General features: G+C 40.1%; 1 long non-coding RNA gene across 3 annotated transcripts in view; it reads right to left on the minus strand.

The window, feature by feature from the left end:
* Positions 1 to 6,463, minus strand: part of LOC144057529 (uncharacterized) — a 105,769-nt gene extending 99,306 nt beyond the window's left edge. For all 3 annotated transcript variants that reach the window (XR_013295281.1, XR_013295279.1, XR_013295280.1), the window contains exons 1-2: positions 6,105 to 6,463; positions 3,053 to 3,236 (exon numbers count right to left, since the gene is read on the minus strand). This is a non-coding gene — a long non-coding RNA (uncharacterized LOC144057529). The remainder of the gene's footprint in view (positions 1 to 3,052; positions 3,237 to 6,104) is intronic.
* Positions 6,464 to 12,449: the final 5,986 nt, after the last annotated feature.

The raw sequence follows: 12,449 nt of genomic DNA on the forward strand, positions 1-12,449 counted from the left end.
CTTTTTGTATTCGACCGGTAAAGTCAAGTCACAGGTGATTTTAAATTGTAGTCCAGCTGTCCGTTATCTTTGATGAACAGATTTTGCACACTTTGCTCTTTTACATTACACTTGTAGTTTTTGTAGCCGGAAGGAAAAGCTCTCTGCATCCGTCCCACTTTGGCTGACATGACGTTGTGGCTTTGATTGATTGACAGGCTTATCACCCATTCCCAGCGTGTGGTCACATACCAACATGTTACATATTAAAGCCTAAATAATTTTATATTTGATGTTTAAACAAAGCATATAATATGAACAACAATCAATTCTGTCAAGTCATCATGTCTCAAGTCAAGTTAAGTCTTGAACTCCCAAGTCAAGTATCAAGTCTTTTAGTAATTGCCAAGACATCACACACTCGAGACCACTTTTCTGCTTTAATAGCGACACCAACTGCGTGGTCAACTCAGTGTACTTACTGTACCACATGCAGTCAGTTTGATGAAAATTTAAAATATTCCCATATTAAATAATGATAGAACAGTCTATTTAAACCAGATTACACCACACAAGATGAATGGGGATTTATTTCCGTAGAGAGAGACTAATCTGCTTTTAACTTTTGAGAAAAGAGTGTTGATGTGTGTTTCAAATGTACAGTAAGTGAACTGTGAATACCAGATTCCTAGGAATTCCTAGCAAGTGATAAATTGAACAGCAAAATGATTAAGAGACAGAATATTGCTGGAGTGGTCGTTTTGTGGGAGCTTCTGTTGACGATCTTAACAAGGCAGTGTGGAGGGAGGGCTAAAAGTATAAAGAGAGTTACCAAGAGAATGGGTTATATTGTTAATGTAAATATTGAAAAGTATGGGGCCAAGTATAGAACCTTGTGGAACATCTTTGAAAAACGGTTAATGGGTCTGAGAGAAGACCCTCCACCTTTACTGACTGCATGTGACCAGGGCAGTAGCTATAAAACAAAGTGACAGAACTCTTTCAAGTATGTGGAAGGTTGAACAGAATGATCTTCCACTCTTGCTGGAGCAATTCAGAGCTGAGTGTGAAACAGTCGGGATGAGAATCAGCACCCTCCAAATCTGCAGGCCACGGTCGTTAGTTGGAAAAGGGTGAAGTGCCCTCTACGGGGTCGATGAGGAGATCCTTCCCCAAGTGGACAGGTTCAAGGGCTCTATTTTCATAAGCAGTTCAAGTCTGACACGGGGAGCTGTGTAACTCTGTGCAGAGGCGGTTAGACCGAGTGTTGGTAATTCAATAGACGAATGTCAGGCGGCACATTTAAAAAAGGTGTCCGGTCTGAGGTCAAAGCTTCCGGTGTATGTTTAGAACCGCAAGCAAACCTCCATGGAAAGATGAGAACACAGATTTGCACTGTGTAGTGGACACTTGGAGATCACCTTTCACTTCAATATAAAGAAAATGGATGGATGGATATTAGTATGTGACAATGGCCTACAATTTACCTTTATAGGACCTCCAGTATTTAACAGCTTGTGACAGCAAGATTGCATTCAGCAATAAAAAAAAAACTACTTTTGCAACAGAAAGTTGCATTTGGGAACAGATTGTTGCAGACATCCAAGCAAATCAGGAAAACATCGTTGTCTCACAGAGTGTAGTCGGCAAGGCAACAGGTTCTGTGGCGAAACATTTACTGCTCCAACTATGCCGCATGCGGCTACAGTACGGTCCTTTATTTATTATATTTTGATTGTCATCAAAGTCAGTCCTCACAACACAGATCTTTACAACCCTCTAACAGACGGATGGCTGGTTACTGTATATATGAAATGTGTTTATTTAGTCGTATTTCTAAAGCTCTGTTTGAACAGGTGTTTTGGGCCACAGATACAGACAATGATACAGACATAAATACACATGCAAGAACACACACTCTCGGCAGTTATCTTATCCAGAAAGAGCAGCTGCAAAGTATGACCCAAGCTGAGCTGTTAATGATTGGTGTGTGTGTGTGTGTGTGTGTGTGTGTGTGTGTGTGTGTGTGTGTGTGTGTGTGTGTGTGTGTGTGCGTGTGTGTGTGTGTGTGTGTGATCACTTCGCTTTGCCAACTGACATGAGCTCATTATTAGTGACCGCACTTTGATTTGTGAAGTTTAGCAAGTTGGATTTGAACATCTGCTGCGTTTCAAGGTGTTTTTTATTTGAACTACAACTACATGCACATACATTCTACAAGAGATGATCATTAATACTAATGATAATCTGAGTATACTACTACTTTTACTAGTACGGTATTAATTATAATAATGATCATTATCTTCATCAGCGTTGCACATAAGTGGTGCACAGAATGCAAAAGTGCAAGTGCTCAGAAAATATTAAAAACTGACCAGATTTAAGTGTGTTACTGCACATTTGAGTACCAAACATTTTGCTGTGCATAAAATGAGCTCCTAGCCTGCTTTAAGATAAGGAAGTAGCTACAGCTCAGATTTCATTAGATTAATTCATTTTAGGATAAACGATATAACAGGTTTTTTTTAAACAAGAATGATTCAGCAGGGTGTGAAGGGTTTATGCTGATGACAAAATAAATGCTAGCCTTGCTCTCATTGTGGACATTAACAACACTTCACCTCTCATTTGGTACTTGTGAAAGTTCTGCCTGTTACCTCTTTGCTGCAAGTGCCACCGTGGGAGAGCTGCTGTGGCACGTCATTGCAGTTACAGCAGGTGACAGTTGAGTACAGAGACAACTTCAATCTGCCATGCATGGTTGAAAGGTGTCTTGAGAAATGAGTGTGTCTGCATATACGTTGCCGCTTTTGTGTGTGTTCATGTGGTCAGCATGGCTAATTTGCATGTTCATAAGATTGTGTGTGCGCGTGTGTGTGTGCGTGCGCAGTGGAAATGTGAGTGAGCGAGTGAGAGGCGTGATAAGTTGTCAGTTGGCTTTGACAGGAGGCAGGAATCATACGACATGGCGTCAGCTTGTCACCTCCAACCTTTACGTGTGTGTGCAGAGATGTGTGTGCGTGTGTGTATGTCAGTGTCAGTCATACTTCTCTAGGGATTTCTCAGTACTCACCCAAAAGAAGTCTGCATGGATGACACTATGAAGGGTCCCTGGAGTGACGCTCAGGTGATGAGGCAGCAGGCCATACTTGTGTGCGTGTGTGTTTGCATCTTCACATCCCATGAGACTCACTTCCTCCTTTTGGGAATAGATGACTCACATGATGGTTTTGGCATAGCAAAAGTTGAGCTATGATCTGGAAAGGGAGTTGATGGTTCAGTCAGTTTATATCGGGGTCAAACATAGAGAGTGAGGTCGCGAGTTAAAAAGAGAAAGTCATAAATTCATTTCTTCAAAGTATGTTGTATTTGTGAGTTGTATAGGACTGCACTGCATATACTGCGAAGTGTTATTAATACATAATATTTTGCTCCTGGGGTTCTTCAATAAAGAAAAGTATAAGTGAAGACCCTGTAAAGCAAAAATAAATATGTCTTGTAAATTTAACACACCGCAGAGAAGAGTATCGTTTACAGCCGTGCTGAAATGTCAATGATTAATGGAAAAACAAAAACAAACAAACAGCATGTTAATAAACCGAGGCTTCAAAATTATGAAAAATCAAGCCCTGGTCTCTACTCTCAAATACAGTGAGCGCATATACTGAAGCCACTGAAACCATTCTCTGCTTAAATGTCAACTGTCAAATAAATGCCAATAGTGTAGATAGCAGTGCCTATGTTATGATTGTGTTTTGGGTTGGGTCATGAAGTAATTGTGTTGCTATGATCCCTATTTGTCCATGATGATAATGTTTTTCTTCTTTTTTTTGGGATAGTCACTCTAATGTTAATATATATACCTTTATTCTTTCATGGAATTGTACCTTGCCCTATCTGGAGTTTCTGAGTGACACTTGTCAAAACGTCGAGGTTTCTTTCAGCACATCGAGGTTTCCCATACCTACTCTTCCATGTATATAAGGGTTGCCCACCCTTCCAGACCTGCTCTCTCAATCCAGGTTTCTCAGTCCAGGTTTCTGCGTCAAGTGTATTCCTCGAGATCATCAAGTCCAGCCCTGCTTGCTGTTGTTACTTTGTGTATTTGTATATAAAGACTCTCTGTTTCACAACTCTCAGGTCTTGACTGCATTTGGGTCCAAATTCCGCACCTCATGTGACAGTATAAGCTACATACCATTTAAAAATGATGTAGCTTATGCAATCTATAATCGCATTATTGGGGTCCCCTACAAAAATGAATAGCTACTGTGTAATTTAATCATAAAATAAGCATACAAGCCAACTTAGTCTTTTTGTTTAGAATTTTTTTTCTTTCTTTCAAGATTAGGGTAAAATAAGATGAGACTTAATTTTGAGTATGCCTTGAGTTCCCTAGTTTCCTTTAACAAGGCTAAGGTATTATTTTCCATCCGATTAGTAACATATCAGATGAACCCTCCATTCAGCAAAGTGGCAAAGTACTTTCTCACCAATTATTGACTACAATATCCTCTTCACACCTGGCAGACTGAGGAAATGTGTTTGTGTGTGCGTGCAGTGTGTGGATATCTTAACTCAGGGAAAGAGGTTTTAAAGGGGTTGCCACTTTCTCTCAGACTTCATTAAGTGATTGACATGGCATGAGTTTGATGATATCACACTGCCACGGATAACTCCAGCCATGATGTCATAAATATGCCGATGGATCAGATAGATACATGCACGTGTGAGAGGTTAAGAATGTGTCCGTCATCCGACTCTCCTCGTTGACAGAGAAATATAACAAGACATGAAATGACTGATATGTATGACCTTGGAACAAATCAGACATCCCTGACTTGCAACATGCAATCTGTAATCACTCCGCACAAAATCCGAGCTAAATAGTGCAGAATCTTTCTTTGTCTCCGCTCCTCACCAACACTCTTACAAACCACTTTTACGACTGAGCTGAGTGGGAGAAGTAAAGCGCCTTTCTTTGGAAATACGAAGGCCTACATTGGCAGAGGAGGGAAGAGGACAGCTACGAGGGTGAAATAACAGGTTTGGCTGCTGTGAAAGGTCTGTCTACCCATGTTGGATGCTTCAGAATCAAGGGCAAAGCAATTTGTGGCTGTCGCGCGAAGATAAAAGGCAATTGTGAAAGCATACTTCACTTGGATACTAGAAATATTCTCGGGCATCATATACAACAAGGATGCAGGAGACGCTTATGTGTTTATTTATTCCCTGTCGGCAGCTTACACAATCACATTTCATAATTTCATAATCATCAACCGGCATGACCTCATCCAGATTGAAATGGAATGAAATGAAATCCAATGTATTAATCTCACGATTCCTGAACTATAAGGAGCAGTTTGTTTTTTGGACTTTTTGTTAGCAAGATCATTAAACCAGAGTTGATAGTTACATGTGAATGTTGCGTATTGGATCAGAACATTGTAACTGATCAGAAAAAAAGAATGGGGATAGTCTAGCGTCCCCGCTTTTTATGAAAATGATTCTATCGCGGTTTAATGGCAGACCAGGAAAGTGTGCTTGTGCTATCCCTTCAGTTACACAAACACTTTCTGCCAGTCTGCCAGCCCGGAGTTAGCAACAGTGTGTGCGTTTTGCCTCTCTCACTTCTCCAAGCCAGTCGCTCTGCACTGCGGCAGGCTGGGGAGGCAAACACACACTCTCACACACACATTTTCCTTCACTCCCATATTTTTGGGGAAAGGAAGCGATGAGGAGCGAGCGAAAGGCTCACAATTTTCCTGTGTTTTATTCGATTTCGGCTGCGAAAACAAGTGTCGCCACTGGCCAAGGAATCTACAAGACTCAACCTGCCAAACAAAACAAAAGAGACAAAAAGTGGGAAGCAAGAAGACAGATTGTGGATCTATATGTTGGAGAATTGGAAGCAAGCTTTTTTTTTTCTTTTCTTTTTTTTCAGGACAAGTGAGAGAAGCTGTTTTTTTTTTTACTGCCCTGCTTGGAGAACGTAACCCCTTGGCTCTGGTCAGTCTTCGCCTGTGTGTCCTCCTGCTGATAAAAACGATGGAAATCTCCCACTTTCATTCCAGGATACAGATGCAATCGGGCCTTGTGCAATATAAAAGCAATATAAATCAAACCTGGTGCATCGGTTTCCAGCTAGGCGTGCTGTCCAGCTAGCGGCACCCAGCCCAGAGAAATTGCAGCCCCAGTGGGGGAGAAGAGCTTGGTGGAATAGTGGAGAGGGAGAGAGCAGCTTCCAGACAGGATGACCTACATTCAGCACTGTCTAAGAGTTGAAGACTGCGGGAGAGGGGGGGAAGGGGGGGGGAGAAGAGGGTGTATGAGGAGACAGTAGAAGAAAGAAGAAGGATGAGGCAGCAGGAAGAAGCAATGATGGTACACAACCAAATGCAAAGGAAAAAGAAACGATCCATAAGGAGACGCCATATTAATTGGACGTAACACTTTTTTGTTTCTACACCTCATTCCAGCTGCTTTTCCATTTATCACCACTGCTGTGCAAGCCACAATGCTAATTTTGCTTATGCTTTCTTTAAAAAAAAAAAAATACTTTTTCCAATATTTGTTCCACTCTTCCTCTGTCTAAACCGAACCCTAAGACCCTTATCCCTATAGATTCTACCCCCCGCATTTATTTCTTTTCGCCTCTTCTTCTATCGTCGTTTATCTGACACAAACAGTATTTTTATGGTGGATTACTTTGTCTGGCTGCATGCTGTTATCTAGGACAGTGTAGGGAAAGACACAGCAAGCAGCAGCTTCATCTTTCTGCCTCATTATATGAGTCAGACTGGTTAGCAGAGGTGGGCACGTCGATTAATTTTGATGGTCCGTCATTCGTCAACGGCCAGGACACCCGTTCGTCATTGTCAATCTGTCATTATTTCAAGCCAAAACAAACTGTGATTGTCAATCCGCCATCATTATTTTAATCTCATTTCTGTCATTGCTAAATTAATGTAGCTTTATTAAGTGACGTGACTAGCTCAAATTAAGTATTAAGAATGAGATTTTCTTACATTTTGCAGTTCTGGAGTTCTCCTTTATCTCTTTCTTCTTTATCCTCTTCTTCTCCTCATTCATCTCCTTCATCTCTCAGTTTATTGGCAGATGTTGACAGTAACAGAGGCAACGCAAGATGGCTGTCCTCTCCATTCATGGCAGTCCATCTTGGTATCCAAGCGGAAAGCTAGCAGCCCGGTTATTGACAATTATGCTGATGGACAAAATACCACTTCCGTCAATGCTTAGTCCGTCGATTTTTTTCAAGTTTCCTGTCAGTCGTTATTTGTCAAAAAAAATGGGTGCCCGTCATTGACGGATAGACAGTCCTTCATTCAATAATGACAGAATGCCCACCTCTGCTGGTTAGTTTGTCTCCATGTTTGATCTACCAGAAGGAAACATGACTGCGTGTGTCTTGAAGCCTGTGTTCACTTGACTTTTGTGCATTTGTCCCTCTTGCCCTGAGGCCTTTGCACTGGCATGCTATGGGGTTTCCCAATTGACAATGACTTTGTTTGGTTGACTTTGTAAACAACTTGACTTCCGCTTTCAGTTTTCATGCTGCCTCCTCACTTTTTCCTCCCCTTCCGTTTCCCGTGCCTTGTACCCACTTCATAATTTCTCCCCACATGCATGTCAGTCCTTCGGGAGCAGTGTTAAGGACATGAGAGTGGATTGCAGCTGAAGAGGAGGAAATGACATGGCTAATGGAAGAGGACATACAGCCACCTGTCAGGAAAAATCAAGGGTGCAGAGCGAGAGGATATGAATAATTCACGAGACAAAATTACGCTGCTTTCACCTTCTTGAATGAGATTAATCAAAAATCTACCATCATAAGTGCACATTTGTCTTTCCAGTACCCATAATTTCTGACTTTTAAAAGCATTTGCAAAGCCAAGTTTTTTTTATTCACCAGTAAAATCCATATTTTTGTATACATGTTTGTTGAATGATATGATGCTTCAACATGTTGAATTGAAATGCATCATGCATTTATCATGCTATTTCCATATGGTTTCAGTCATATGGACAGTTTATTAAATTGTCTTTTTCTTATGTATATTAGATGCAAACCTATATTTTGATTAGGGAGGGTTTGAACTCCCTGGGCTCTAAATTTTAACTTTGTTTTGGTATTTTGGCAGACACACGCAGCTTGGCTGTTGTGGACATGAACACAGCTGACTTGATTTGACACCAATAGAAGTGGCTCCTCTCATTCCCTTTAAAACTGACTTGGAGATCAAAGAAGGAGGTCAAAGCACACACAGTTTGTAGAATATTGCAAGCAGCCCTCCACACGTGGATGATGTAAAGGAAGATCACAGATCTGTAAAGTTGGCACTTTCAGACTGCCTTCCACCCCGATCATACGTGTCCACTCCCCGTCCTCCATAGCTGTGCCTCGGTCAGTGGGTGATTTTAAAAACATATGATAATCATGATAATGCATTCAAATAATTTATTCCTACAATGATTCAAGGGGTTTGAAGTGCACTGTTGCCATATTTATAAATGAAATATGATAATTTTCACCACATATGTCCGTGGACTTCAATCAATCAAATTGATCAAAACTGTGTTACACTACCTGCGCCATTACTTAGGTGAGCAGCAGCAGGGGCCGCGCTCGGGAATCATTTGGTGATCTAACCCCCCAATTCCAACCCTTTAATGCTGAGTGTCAATCTTTGGTATGACCCCGGCCGGGGATTGAACCCACAACCGTACAGTCTCAGAGCAAACACTCTATCACTGTCCACTGATCTGGTAACTGTGTTCTTAAGTGTGCCTGAATTTGCAATCAATAATTGCCACTCCTTCCTATATCAGTACTGTTATGTACAATATTTAGGAATATATTTATTATTTATTTATATTTATTTCTCCAGAAAAAAATAAAAAATAAAAATAAATATATATATTTGCATTTGGTGATGCCAATGGAAAGCTGTCATACTGTTTACCATACAATGTATGCAACCAATGTACACATTTTCTTAAATGTAAATCCAAAAGTCTCCTTTTTTCCCCAGCGTGGAATTCACAGCAAATCACAGTAGCTGTTTCAGTTGAGTGTAAATCCTTTTCATTGCTAACAAAATGTTTGCACGTAAAATTAGCTTACTTGAAAATGCTGGACAATCAAGAAAAAGGGGGGGGGGGAGCGAAATGCAAAACAATATACACAGCTCACCATCCCCACCAGTTCAAGTTTGTATCCTACTAAAGCGACATGATTTATAATTTATCACTGTAAATAAAAAGTGAGCTAGATGTGTAAAAAAAAAAAAAAAAAAGGGCAGTCACTGAGTATATGTTACCAACTATGGCTGCTTAAAAAAGGCCTAATTGAAGTAATCTTGAAATTTTGCCGTCGTAAGCATCAACATTGCTTTTGCAACTCTCTAACACTCTTGGAACAATGGAATTGTCAAACCAATTTTGAAGTAATATGACGTCTAGCTGCAAGTAGAATGACACCTACAGCCATCCATTTTGTTTTATCAGTACCTCCCAAAGATGCTGGCTTTTAAATGGAATCTTCTATTTGTCTGCACTGGAGTCCAAATCATGACTAACTGCCTCCATCCAGTACGACCCTGACAGATACTTGCTTGTCGTTGGTGACAGCCTTGCTTAGGTCACTCTGCTCTTTCGATATCAGCGTAATAAGTTTGACCTTTATATAAACATGCATCCAATGAACCACTATCACCCCAACCCTCCCTCACACACTCATCTTTTCATACGGTCTCCTTCCCACATAATGTGACAGGTCCTGAGGTCCATTATTTTCAAATGGCAACTACACAGAACATCTTTCGTTTTCATCTTGCAAGTGCTGCTGTTGACGTGCTTTTTCCTGTCATTCAATATATGCCTTGACATTCTTATATGTCTTTAATTTGATTTGTGCATGTCTTGGAAATCTCGGTGAAGTTGGAATAACTGCAGAAATCAAGTCACCTTTACAGAGACCTATCATTAAGTTTGTTCCAGTTGTCCCGAGTGCATGGCAGACCATCTCACCAGTCAATTACAGTTAAACAATGTGGAGATTCTCCACGGGACTTTGTAATAGCCCATGAAAGCTTTCGCTCGCACATTTTAAAGTAAACAGCACATATTTGTTTGTGGTGAAAGTGTTGTGTCCTTGTAAGTTTTTTTTCTCTCTCTCTCTCTCTCGCTCTCTTTTTAACCTTCATTTCTCAGCTAAATTAGCTTGTTTGATTTCTCTTTCATCTCTCATATCTAAAATGTTTAAAATAAAACATTTGTTCCAGTTATTTTTCCGTCTTGTGATTCTTTCCGGTAATGTATCAGATACGTCAAACTGCAGTGAGAATGAGCTGAGGTGAATTTAAATGTTGTGATTACTACAGTCCGTGCAGTCGCTTTGGCCATTAGCGACTGTGTGAAGTGACGCCTGCCGCATTAAAGTGGGCCACAGATCAGAATGCATTGAAGGTACAGTAACAAGACGAGCCATTTTAAACTAGAATTGCCATTAGCTGCTACTACGCTGTTAACTTAATTTCTGCCTTTCTTCACCGAAGTGAGCATGTCAGAAGTCTCTCAGGTGTTTTTTTAGCATTTATGAGAATAAGAATAATGCATCCAGTTAGGTGAAATATACGATACATGCAGCAAGTAGGCCTTTGCAGTTCTAATGTGCTTTATTTGACATAATTTCCAATTTATAAGTTTTCTGTGAGGGATTAGCTGCTGATTTGTGCATTTGACACCATATGTTTGTCCAATATGTTTAAATCTTTTCCACAGTTTTTTCCCAGTTAATCGTTCACTTGTTATGCATTCAGCATATTTTGACTACAATTTAAAAAGCAACTCAGCATGTATCATGATTACAAGATGGAGGCAAAAAATGTATTTTCATGATTTAAAAACAAATTTGTTGTTGAGGTGAATCTTCGTTAAAGGTCACAAAATGGCATCACAATGTTTGCTTACATAATCTACCTACTCTTAACAATTTTTCTACCCGTTTCTTTGACTGTGTTCCGTGAAATGAAAAGCAGGTTTCATATTCCAATCTGGTCAAACCTGCTCCCATCCATTGACTGCACACAGTACTGCATGTTTTGCCAACAGATACGCAGACATGAAACATGGAAATGTACAGTATGAACACACAAATGCATCTCACACCACTTTGAAGTGAAGCGTGTGCACCAGGCATGTAAATGATCTGTTTGTTCAGTTTAACTGATGTAACTGCTGTATGCGGGCATGCTGGAACCTTAACACGCTCCTTAGTGAGAACTTGAAAACTCTATGAATCAAAAGACAACAAAAACCCTAGTTAAGTATTTTTGTCAAATTATGTTTGTAACGGACAATTTGGTTTCAGATATTACTGTTTTATTAGGTATTAAGTTGGGGGTACTCGTGATTACATATTGTGGCTTATGTTCTACTTACTGGAATCATTACTCTTAAGCTTATACAATAGATCACGCAGATTAATAGGTAAGAATACAAAAATCTTTTTACATAATAAAATGCCATAATCAATGTGCTGAGCAGTTTCGTTTCACTTCATTCGCATGCGGGCAAAAGGTCTATCTCTGAAAACACATTTACTGTATCTGCCTGTACTTTTGCTATAAATATGCCAAACCCATATCCTTCTCCTCATGCCTTGTTATTGAAATGAATATGAACCGGGTGACACAACGCCACAGTGTGTCCTGAGGCCGCTGTCACAGAATGAGCACACAAGCAGCCTGCGCACGTTATGCAAATTATGCTTTAATGATATGCTTGTTATATGATATGATCTGACTTGAAGATGCATACCAGAAGGAGGCCAAGTAACATATTCTTGTGTGTTTAATACACTGTATGTCTCACTGAATATTGTTTTGCCATGCAAACAATACATTTTGGAATGTTTCTCCTTTTTTGTGGGAGCAATTTGGAGAAGCAACAGTTCACAAAACCAGAAAATATAATTGGCTTAATGGCATGCCTAGATTAGTTTGTTGCGGAATAAGTTGAAGATATCTTTGGAATCTCACACATTGGCAGTAGGAACCTTATAAGGACTCCAGTGTGTTTGGTGCTTGGAACTATTGCCCCCAAACTGATTACAAGTTTACAAATTATTGTTTGGAAGTCAAAAGAAGATTTTTCTGTGTGTTGTACTTTTGAGTGGACCAGGAAGCTTTGGTGCAAAGTCTGCAGCACTAAACATATCAGACTGGAAACGATTACCAATTATAAATCAAGATTTAAAAGCTCATGGAAGGTCTTTGGATTGTGGCGGCATGACATTCGATATTTTGAGGTCATAAACAGCACATATTGTGTCACGTGAGGGGCAGAGTTAGGACCCAAATGTAGACAAGTCACGGGAGTTGGGGAAAAGAGAGTCTTTACATACAAAAATACAAAGTAAAAACAAGAGAACAGGGCTGACCTCAAAG

Source organism: Vanacampus margaritifer, chromosome 9 (assembly GCF_051991255.1).
Source record: "Vanacampus margaritifer isolate UIUO_Vmar chromosome 9, RoL_Vmar_1.0, whole genome shotgun sequence".
NCBI classification, from domain to species: domain Eukaryota; kingdom Metazoa; phylum Chordata; class Actinopteri; order Syngnathiformes; family Syngnathidae; genus Vanacampus; species Vanacampus margaritifer.